Consider the following 11565-nt stretch of genomic DNA (forward strand, 5'->3'; position numbering starts at 1 on the left):
ATAAATAAATAAATAAATAAACAAAATTCTACTAAAAAAAAAGGAAATGAGTACGTAAATGTATGTTTGCTTTATTAGAACTTTGGCAAATGCAACTTGTTTTTATAAATTCAGGATTAAAGTAAGTCTTAGGCAACATGAGAAGTGCTATGTGCCAGCCTTAGCGGAACTTCTGGAAATCAGGTAAGCTGTGTGATGGTGACGGTGCTACTCCAGCTCATGAAGCAGTGTTGGGTAAGGTAGCTGCCTTCAACTAAACCTGGGGGTAATCTCAGCAGTGCCTCTCAGTCTATCCAAATGCCCCTTACCATCTTCACCTATTAGGAGATGGCTAGACTGACTGAAGCCTTGCAGCCTCTGACCATAGAAGGGGCTGTAATTCTCTACTTCTGACTTAGGGTCCTGGCTGGGTGCATGCAATAAAGTAGCAAAATGGTAAGAAAGCATGCACATTTATTTCATACAGACTGTCTACATCGTGGAAGCCCATGCAAAGACAAGATGCAAAGCAGGATAGGTTACACTGAGGTGGACAAAACCAGTAAGATGCAAGGAAGCAACCCCACCATGCAAGGAGCTTTAGAAAGCACAGTGTTTCAATAAGGTTTGCTCTCAAGTTATCCTTAAGAAGGCTGTTACTCATCTTACTATCATGAGGGTTCCTCACGTAACTGTCACCCACTCTTGAACAGAAGAATCAGAATGGCTCCACATGTATTTTCCAGTGGCTTTAATTCAAAGTAGTCTGTGTGTCATGTGAAGCCCAGGCAGATATGGGTTGGGACTCTACAGGTTCATGCCTCTCGTTTAGACCACATTCTGGGGAGGGTGAAGGTTCCTTAACGGAACTGCCCATGGCCAGCCCTGGCTTTAACTTACAGAGTGATCCTGAAGTTCGTTAGCTTCAGACAAAGCATAGTAAGTCAAAAAATGCTTCATGGGAAACTCGTCAGCAAACATTAAAAACAGCACTGTGCTGTAAATGAGAACAGTATCCATACCTTACAGGAATACCGCCAGAGTCGGATGCAGAGCAAGCACTTGAAGAAGGTTTTGACACACAGTTAAGTATTTACTAAATAGTAGTCATCACTGGGAACTATCAGGAGCCAAAGTCTTGCAGTGATATAACTTTAAACTGAATTTTAATGTGACTTGGGGTGGGGTGGAGATCTGGAAAAGGAGTTCGAGTAAGATGTGGTGGGTGACTATGACCAAAATATATTGTATGTATGTATGAAATTCTCAAAGAATAAAGCTGTATTTAAAAAAGGCTTTGAAGAGATTGCTTGTCTTTTCATTGTGAGACACATAAAAGATGCCATCTGTGAGGAAGAAAGCATCCTTAGAGTCTGTAGGCATCTTAGCCGTGGCCACTGCAGCCTCCAGAAGTGATGGGTAATAAGCCTTCGTTGCTTGTAATTAACCTTTCTATTTTCTTGTACAGCCCACATGCATTAAAGCAAAATGTTTTCTTCTGCTAACTCCAAATTCTAGGGTTTAAATAGAAGTATGACTTACAAAGGGCAAGTGAGAATGGTTAAGTATGTCAGATGTTCAAAATACCTCCATAAAACTAAAACACACTTACTGTAGAGTTGCTGAATTGTGAGGCACATAAGCAGAAACTTACAACCCTACTGCTTATCAATAATTTAACACTTCATTGTTTTGAGATAAGGCCTTGTACTTAGCCCTGGGTGGACTGATACTTGATGTGTAGCCTAGGTTAGACTCAAACTCATAGCAATCAAGCCCCAACCTCGAGTGTTAGAATTCCAGGCATGTGCCATGCTCGGCAGCTATTGACATTTCACTCTGTTCTATTTTATACAATTCTCACTTGTAATTCTTTAAATGTACAGAGCAAACCTGCACATGGGAACTACATCTAAATCCTGTCTGTAAAGTGAAATTGAAAAAACTTGTACTCTAAGCAAGTTCCAAACAGCCAAGGGTTCTTTGAGGGTCAGGGCAGGTAACTGGTACCAGTGTGGTTCAGGCACCAGTTAAAATAGCTGTTTGAGGGTCTCATCTTGCAAAAGGACAGATGATCAGAGCCACATTTGTATGGTAAGGCATTCCCACTAGCAGAAAAGGAAAAGGCAGGCCATAACCCACTATCTGCTTTCTTAAAGGTAAACACAGACATCAGGACAGTCAAGGCTGTCCATCTTGCTGCCTTTCTGCTGGGCAAACATTGTTATCAGTAAAAATGGAAAGCCTGACTAATAAATGCACATTACAACTTCTTAGGAAGTCTAAGTATGGTGTTAGAGTGCTGGAGAAAGTGGAAGGAACACCATTCAGGATGGGTGTGCTGACTGCAGCTCTTACTGTTGAGTAGCTGTGCTATTTGCAGTTTTGTTACATGCTGAGCATCTGTCTGCCTGCATTTCATGTTTGCCCTTTAAAGGGAGTTTCTGGAATCCGAGAGAGAGGGCTGGAGAGCCTACACTTACAGCCAGGAAACCCCATCTCAGATGACACCCCCCCCCCCCTTAAAGAGCGACAGTATATAAATGATTCTTCTGTTCTTCTGAAGTGTGGAAAACAACTCACTGGTGAAGTGCTTTGTTACTGAGGCAGACCTTTGGCTAATATGTTATTTTTAGCCTTTCTTCTCTTTTTTGTCCTTGATACATCATAAAAATTAACATGTATAAACTTTTATTATATAAAGAAAACAACTTAGTTTTTCTAGAATTGGCATTCCATTCTTTGATTCATTTTTAGTAGTTATCACTTTTGAGGTGGGGAAGAAGGGGAGGAAGAAGAAAAAGGAGGAGGAGGGAGAGGAAGAAGAGGAGGAGGAGGAGGAGACAGAGGTTGAGATCTTACATTGTAGTTCCATCTATGTTGGCTCCCAAATGGCTGGTGTCACAGGCATGAGTTAGAGTTGTCACTTTTTAACAAGTCATGGTAAGATGTTAATAAAGGCACGGTAGTATCTGGACCATTATCAAGTACATAGTTCAGTGGCATAGGGTACTTTGACAACACTGTACAACTATAAACCACTACATATAAGACTTCCTGTCAAACACAAATTCTGTGTTCATAAAACAGGATGCATAACTCTCCACTCCTGCCTCGGCACCTGGCAAGCTCTGCTCTGCTGTTTCCACGTGTCTTCTAGATAGGTCATGTGAGTGACACAAACCATCCAACACATTTTTAAAATGCTTGCCTTATTCTATTTAGTGTAATGCTTTCAAAGTCCATGTTGTAGCAAGTGTCAGAACAAGGCACATTTCAGTTTTTTAGGCACATTTATTCACCATGGACTTGTATGCATGTGTGTGTGTGTGTGTGTGTGTGTGTGTGTGTGTGTGTGTGTGTGTGTGTGGAGGTGCACACCTGAGGCAGTCAGGGGACAACTCAGTAGGGTTGGGTTTTCTCTTTGCACCTTTATGTAAATTCTGGATTGAACTCATGAGGCTGGCTCAGCAAGTACCCTGCTTGCTTAGACATCTTACCAGCCAATTTCTTAAAATAAGACAATAAGTGTGCTGCTTGATAATATTTTCCTCAAACAGAATTGTTTTAAACATGAAACCAGGCCTCTTAGACTCACTGCTTTATCAAATAAGTTTATGTGACCCTCCACATCCTTCGCTGTCATCTTCACCAAGAATGGATCTCACCTCAAGTAACCACTCCCCAGTCATCCAAGCAGAAAGCAAGTCCACATCTGCCAAAGTTTGATCTGGTGACCGCACGATATAGTCACATCAAGGCGTCTATCTCTAACCCTACTTCTGCCACATTCTGTATTTCTTTCCAAGATTCCCCTCCAAGGCACTTGTGAGGACTGTAATAGGCTCCCTCCAACTCCCACAATGCTGATGTCTTGGCCCCGCCCACACGCGTTGTCAACAGCAGCTGGAGTAGTGAATCCTCCACAGAGATTTTCAATGAACTCTGCCCATATCCTGGGACTTTGTATGTCAACAAGGAAATGAAAGAAAAGCCATCAAGACAGGCAGCAGGTAAAGGTGCTGTCGCCAAGGCTGCTGCTCTGACTTTAGTCCCAGAAACGAACGTGGTGGAATGAGAGGACTGACTTCTGCACGTTGTCCTCCGACCTCCATACATGCACCACTTTGGCACACACCTCCCCACCACCCCTAAATATCTTTTCACCTTATTAAGAAAGGCCACCTCTCCCCACCCAACACATAATCTATAAAGAGCAATAAAGATAATCAAGTGAGGTCACATTCACATTTATCCCTTAAGCAGTTGCACCCACCTCTCTCTTTCTGCATTTCTGGTATCACTGCTCTTCCCCTCTGTCTCTCTTGTTCTATCCTCTTAGCTGATTCATGCAGATTCTCCTTCCTCTTCTATTTCACAGCTCTCAATAAAGACAACTTCCCTGCTATCAGAGCTAATGAGTAGTTTCAATTCCTACTTTTCTGGGCTTTTGTAGCATCCAGCAGCGTTTGACCATTTTTCAAAACAGTCTCTTGTCTGACTTCCAAACTGCTCCCTTCTTGCTCTCCCCACCACTCCCCTCTGGCCACCCCTTCTCTGTCTCCTCTACAGGTGCATCTTTAGGCTTGGTAGCCTGAAATTCCAGCACTAGGAAGGCTGAGGCATAAGTTTTAGGCCAGCCTGGTCTACCTAGAGTATTTTTAAGCCAGTTTGGACTGCAAAGCAACAACTTGTTAAAAAAATATATTACAATTAAAGAAATGAGAGAGATCATGAATTTGAGAGAGAATAATGGGGTGTGTGTGTACTTGGGAAGGGTAAATGATGTAATTATATTTTAATTAAAAGCATTAGAAATGATGAGTTTTCTAGTGAAAAACAAACAAATGTACAAACAAATAAATATGCTTTCCTTCTTACCTTATAGTCTCTCCTGAGCGATTTTGTCCTTCTCCAGGGCTCCAGTCAGTCCATTTAGGACTCCTCTGTAGCTTCTAAAATGTGATTCTGTCACCTCTCTGCAATAGACCTCAGTGGCACTTTAGGACAGACATACAATAATTTGTAGGAAAGACTCTTGCTGCCACCTGAATTCCCATCTTCCTTCCTCACAAACCACAGTCACTTCTCAGTCCGGGCGGGCTCTAACTGTTCCCACTACATAGTTTCCAAAGACTGTACTTTTGTCAATCAACTCCCAGAAGTAAGCGTCACTCTCTTAAGGAAATGCCTGTGATGTTTCAAGAGCGTTTACGGCACCATGGACTGCAATGCTCCACCTGGGATGGCTGTGACCCCTGTTTCTGCTTCACCATCCCACACTACCCACTTTGCAGCACTGTGCTCTAATGAACTGTCTCCCTGCCCTTCATGGGCTGCCATCACTGACTCTGGGAAACAGAGGGGCAGGCAGTTCCCAGTGTGTTTTTTTACTTTATAGTAATATTTATCAATTGTCCATTCAACTTGTAGGGTTTTTTGTTTGTTTTTTTTAAGCTCAGGCTGCCATCAGGATGGTAGGCACTAGCTCTCCTGGTCAAGCACTTCATATTTCTGTTGGGATCACAGACCATCTGAGAACTTGAGAGTTACAGACTTTACAAAAATAAATAAATAAATAAATAAGGAAGGCCCACGCCTTTTTCACTTCAGAAATGGCTTTAGCAAGAACCATGAGCAGCCCATAATGACTGTGTATGCAGGGGAGAGCAGAGACTGAATACTGTTATTTCCTGTAATGAGCAAAGACCACGATGCACAAGGCAATAGCAGCAAATTAACAAATCAGGCTATGAAGCAATGCAGAGGGCAAAAGTGAGTTACTTTAGCGCAGCTACACTGCCTTGGAATTAATCTCCAATTAGCTGTGACTTTTTAGGAAGTAATATCACCTTTCTGTGTGGGCAGTGTGGGCATCAGGAACATGGGGACGCTACTCCTGGGTGAAAGGTCATGTTAACCGAGTTAATAGTAGTTCAGAGTATTAAAAAACAAAACAAAGCCCTCACAACTACTCCTCATTAAACCATAGTTCCCCTTAAAGATGAGGTCAGGATGCAAGTGTAGCTTGCCCAAGGCTACCCACCTAAGAATGGCAGTCCTCTTAGCCTTGTGTCCTATGTACAATGATGCTCTTGCTAAAAAGGTCACATAGTCTGCTCTCTAACGCAATCCTCTCTTAAGTAATCCTGAGGTGCGAAATACATTTTTATAATTAAAACAGTCCTCTCAATAACACCAATTAAGTTCTGATCTGACAGTTTCAAGTGAATCCCAATTTGAAGGCAAAGAACCACAAAGTTGGTCAGAGGAAGGGCACTGCCAGGACCGCTACCGTGGCCTCTTATTTACATGTGCAGCCTCCTTTTTTCGGTGCTCCGAGTTGGAATGCCTGTGGGGACGTTCTCGGTGGGCAGCTGCTAACCCTGACCCCGGTAGGCAGGCTTGAGGCTCAGCCTGAGCTGGAGAAATAGGGTGGCTCACCTGTGGGCAGCAGTGCAAGCTCGGCGGAGAGACCTTGGGCGTTGAGCTAAGTTCCCACCCTGTTCCGCAGGCCTCTCCACTCAGGAAACAGATCCTAGGTAACTGGCAGGGCTTCACCTTGGCTGGTAACCAATCAGAGCTCGAGAAACTGATGCGCAGGAAGTCACGCCTCCATCCTGAGCGTAGCCAATTAGAACACTGGGTACAGGCTCCCGTGGGAATAAGTGAGCCACACTACAGGGTCTATTGCCACCAGTGCCACCTGGCGCTTCTGTCTCAGCGAACTCTGGTGGTTCGGTCTCTTTGTCCTCTAGAGAACGTTACAACTCGAGAGTGAGAGAAGAGGCAGGGAGGAGGGGCAGATCAGAACCTGTTGTCTGTAATGTGGAGCCATTCAGAATTCTCAAGTTTAAAACTTTGAAACCTGACCTGTCCAAACAAAACAAACCCCTCACATCTGCTGTAAACACCAGGTCTGATTCCCTAAAAGCCATTCATCCTTTTCCCCCCTAGATGACTTTGCCCAAATACTGCAAAACTGCCTTTTGCTTTACATTCTAAGTTATTCGTGATGCCCACACTCATAAACCAGCCAACCAAAAGCCAGAATCTTTTTCATCCATCCTTCAGATAAATATTTACAGGCTGCTGCCTCAGCACCAAGCATGCGGAACTACAGCGCTAGGACCTTGGACAGGGCAACAGGAACTGAAACACATTAACATGTTAACCACAATGAGAGTGAAGTGCTACCCAGGAAAGAGTCCCCCGTGCCCACCCTGTGTTGTATGCAGTTAGAGCAAGGAAAATGGTGTTTCCTAGGCTGATAGCCCGCCACGTTAACCTTTCTAAGGGTTTCTCACTCAGGTTGACACCTCCTCTTCACGTGGAGTGGAGGCTCCTAGCTACTGATTATGTCCTTAGCTAAGAACGTTGCTTGGTCCACAGTTAAGAACTCCAGAATGTTAATCATATCTGAAAACAGCCTTGTGGTTTACACTTTGTGGGCTTTAGCGGAACAGAGTCCCGACTCCTAAGCCCAAGATCAGTTCTGATCCTCTGGCTACTCCGGAATTAACTGAGCAGCTACTACCTAGATGAGTAGGTTATCTATGTCCAATAACTCTTCTTGGCACATCAACACTCTTCATGGATTTTACTGCACACTTTCTTACAAAAATTTGGGATTCATGGTTAAGATGTGCTATTCTCACTTGGGAACAGGAAATGACAGTGAAGTACAGAACAGGAATAAGTGGTCACATCTTAGCATGGGGAAGGATTAGTATGGCTTCAAAGACAGCCTGGAATTACATAGTAATCTAAGCCAGTTTTGTTTAGTTTCAGGTACTGTCTCAAAAGCCAACACCCCCCTCCCCCATCAGACAATTGGAAAAAAAAAAAAAAAGGAAGGAAGAAAGTAAAAGAAAGTTATAGGTGCTAAAGTCAAGCCTTGGAATTGCATGCTGTGCAATCACCTGTTAGGAGAGGGCAGCAGACCTGAGAATCATGGTGTAGGAAGCTGTACTGGCTATTTTTGTGTCAACTTGACACAGCTGGAGTTATCACAGAGAAAGGAGCTTCAGTTGAGGAAATGCCTCTATGAGATCCAACTGTAAGGCATTTTCTCAATTAGTGATCAAGGGGGAAAGGCCCCTTGTGGGTGGGACCATCCCTGGGCTGGTAGTCTTGGGTTCTATAAATGAGTAGGCTGAGCAAGCCAGGGGAGGCAAGCCAGTAAAGAACATCCCTCCATGGCCTCTGCATCGGCTCCTGCTTTCTGACCTGCTTGAGTTCCAGTCCTGACTTCCTTTGGTGATGAACAGCAGTATGGAAGTGTAAGCCGAATAAACCCTTTCCTCCACAACTTGCTTCTTGGTCATGATGTTTGTGCAGGAATAGAAACCCTGACTAAGACAAATTGGTACCAGCAGAGTGGGGTATTCCTGTGACAACCTGACCATGTTTTGGGGAGGACTGTGGAAGGACTTTGGAACTTTGGGCTTGAATATCCATTCGTTGTTAAGAGCTCTGTCAGATGTTGTGTAGGAGCTTGGAAGATAATGCTGAGAACAGTGCAGAAGATGGAGGCCTGGTTTGTGAAATTTCAGAGGGAAAATTAAAGACTCTCTTCAGGGCCATTGCTGTTTTTATTGTGAAGATTTTGTAGTTCTGGTTAGCTGGGGCTGAAGAATCAGCTGTGATTAACAAGATACCAGAACTACTAAAGCAAAAACTTTGCATTACTGGGACTATTGATGCTGGTTAGCTGGAGCTAAGAAATTAGCGGTGATTAAGAAGAGACCAGCATCGTTGAGGTGACATCTTCTGGGAAGTGTTTTCTGAAAGCACAAAGAGGCTGTGTTCCAGAGATAGGCAAGGTTGTACTCCTGCTGCAGTGGGACTTGGTAATGTGTAAGGGTCACCCAGGTGGTACTGGTTTTGAAGGCATGAAGGGGTCACACAGCAGCTCAGGCTCGGCACTGTGAGAGGCCATGGAAGGCCATTGGTGAAGGTTCAGCCTCAGTTGCAATTGACGGCCCAGGACTGAAGGGGTCATGCAGTGTTTGGGAGATGCCAGTACCAGGAGATGACCACCAAGAGCAGCAGCAGCAGTGGAGTACAGGCATCTGGAGCCCAGAGGACGACGTGTGTGCTACAAAGGGCATGGCTGGAGAAGTGACCCAAGCCCTTGGAGGAGCCCAGAAGATCGTGAGTTGGATCCCAGACGTTGGACGGTTGGAGATTGATTTTTGCTTTGATTGTGACTGTGCCCTGATATTTTCCCTCTTGAAGGAAGAAACTGTTTTAGTGGAGCCCACAGTTAAGAGACTTTTAATTGTAAAAAGACTTTGGATTTTAAAAGAGATGGATATGTTAAAGAGATTGAAATTTTAAGAATATGTAAAGACTGTGGGACGTTTAAAGTTATTTAGACCTTGGGGATGAATAAGAATGTAAGGGTTGAGGCTTACTAGTGATGTGTTTGTGTGTCAAGTTGACAAGGGGTCAATTGTACTGGCTATTTTTGTGTCAACTTGACACAGCTGGAGTTATCACAGAGAAAGGAGCTTCAGTTGAGGAAATGCCTCCATGAGATCCAACTGTAAGGCATTTTCTCAATTAGTGATCAAGGGGGAAAGGCCCCTTGTGGGTGGGACCATCCCTGGGCTGGTAATCTTGGGTTCTATAAGAGAGTAGGCTGAGCAAGCCAGGGGAGGCAAGCCAGTAAAGAACATCCCTCCATGGCCTCTGCATCGGCTCCTGCTTTCTGACCTGCTTGAGTTCCAGTCCTGACTTCCTTTGGTGATGAACAGCAGTATGGAAGTGTAAGCCGAATAAACCCTTTCCTCCACAACTTGCTTCTTGGTTATGATGTTTGTGCAGGAATAGAAACCCTGACTAAGACAGAAGCTCGCACCAAGGCTCCACACAACCTGTGCACTGTGATCAAAAGCCGCTGCTAACTCAGCCACACTGACTGTGGCCAGTGACTGGGCTCAGACTTTGCCATCTTCTTACAGTGCATTTCTAGGGCCTGACACTCAGAGAAACCTTAGGAGGAACAGGTGATGACACTACTACTATGTATATTTTCCTAAAGAAAATTACAAAAATCAGACAATTCTGAAGTCTCTAGTTTATAAGAAGTAAAGTTATACTGGGTATAGTGGTTTGAATGAGAATGGTCCCCATAGGCTTGTTTGAATACTTGGGCCCCAGCTGGTGGAGCTGTTTGGGAAGGATAGAGAGGCGTGGCCTTGTTGGAGGAGATGCTTTGAGGTTCTTGCCATTCCTGGGCTCCTTCTTGAGTCTCTCAGTTATGGATCGAGGTGTGAGAACTCAGGTGTTCTGTGCTCTGTAATCATGAACTCTGTCTGAAATACCCACATTAAATGCTTTTATAAGCTGCATTGATGCTTTATCACAGTAACAGAAAAGCAACTAAACAATGGTTAGCATTCTTGTACATGTAAAAGTCACTACTTTAAGGGCACGAGAAAAATATAAGGTAACTGCAAGTTAATTCAAAAGTGTGGCTCCTTCAATTTCTCAGTGTGCAGTAGTAAGAATGCAAGGACTCAGGAAGCTGGTTGCACTTCGTATGCCTTTCCTTTCTTAACAATCTACGGTACTTCCATCCCACACTCAATTTAAAAGACATGACCTCTTCTCTTCTCCTGGTGCTGCCAGAATTTTTACCTCACCTGTATTATGCTTTCTATTAAACTCTAATAAAATTGTTCTTAAACTAAAAGGAAGCCAATTATTATTATTATCATTATTGTTATTAATTTATTTTAAGAAAGGATTTCTCTGTGTAGCCCTGGCTGTCTTGAAACTCACTCTATAGACTAGGCTGCCTTGAACTCAGAGATTCACCTGCCTCTGGAATCAAAGGTATGTACCACCACACCTGGCTTAAATATTTTTAATACTTCAACCTCTGGTAGGACTTTGATGACTTAATTCAGCTTATTAGGGGGAGAATACCGTTCAAGATAGTGTCCAGCTGGAACACTGATTCATACCTGGACTTCTTTACCTTTAGTGACTCCTTTGGGTAGCTTTCAGGAAATCTCTGGAGAGAGAACATGTCACCCAACAACACCCAGCTGCCCACATGGGCGAACTGTTCCTATGCCAAGAGGAGTTTATATCAGCAATGAGTCTGCTCCCCCTGGACGGTGATGACTCTCAGGCCTATGACTTGCAGCTCTGTGTAATACAATCAGGTCCACACTGATCAGGAATTAGTGAAAGACAACTGGAACATCTTGCCATTCTTATTGTTGGAATCTACCGAGTATTATTAATTTGTTATCCAGTATATATTTTAAAAATGCCTGTCATATAAAAACATGTTTCTGTTTTCTAAGTCAAACTTATACTTTTAGTTACCTTTACAATAAAACTATACTGATTTTGTGTGTGTGTCTGTCTGTCTGTCTGTCTGTATGTGGTAGTGAGGGTTCTGTCTGTGTATGTGGTAGTAAGGACTGAATGTAGGACCTTCTTTACACATTCTAGGCAAATGCCCTATTATGACCCAGCCCCTATATACTGAGTCATACATAAATGCCCCACTATACTGAGTGTTACTATTGAGGACAGGAAAATGAAAAGCCAATAGTTAGTCAA

The sequence above is a fragment of the Mus caroli genome, unplaced genomic scaffold (genome assembly GCF_978045245.1).
Source record: "Mus caroli unplaced genomic scaffold, Mus_caroli_1 scaffold_9, whole genome shotgun sequence".
Taxonomy (NCBI): Eukaryota; Metazoa; Chordata; class Mammalia; order Rodentia; family Muridae; genus Mus; species Mus caroli.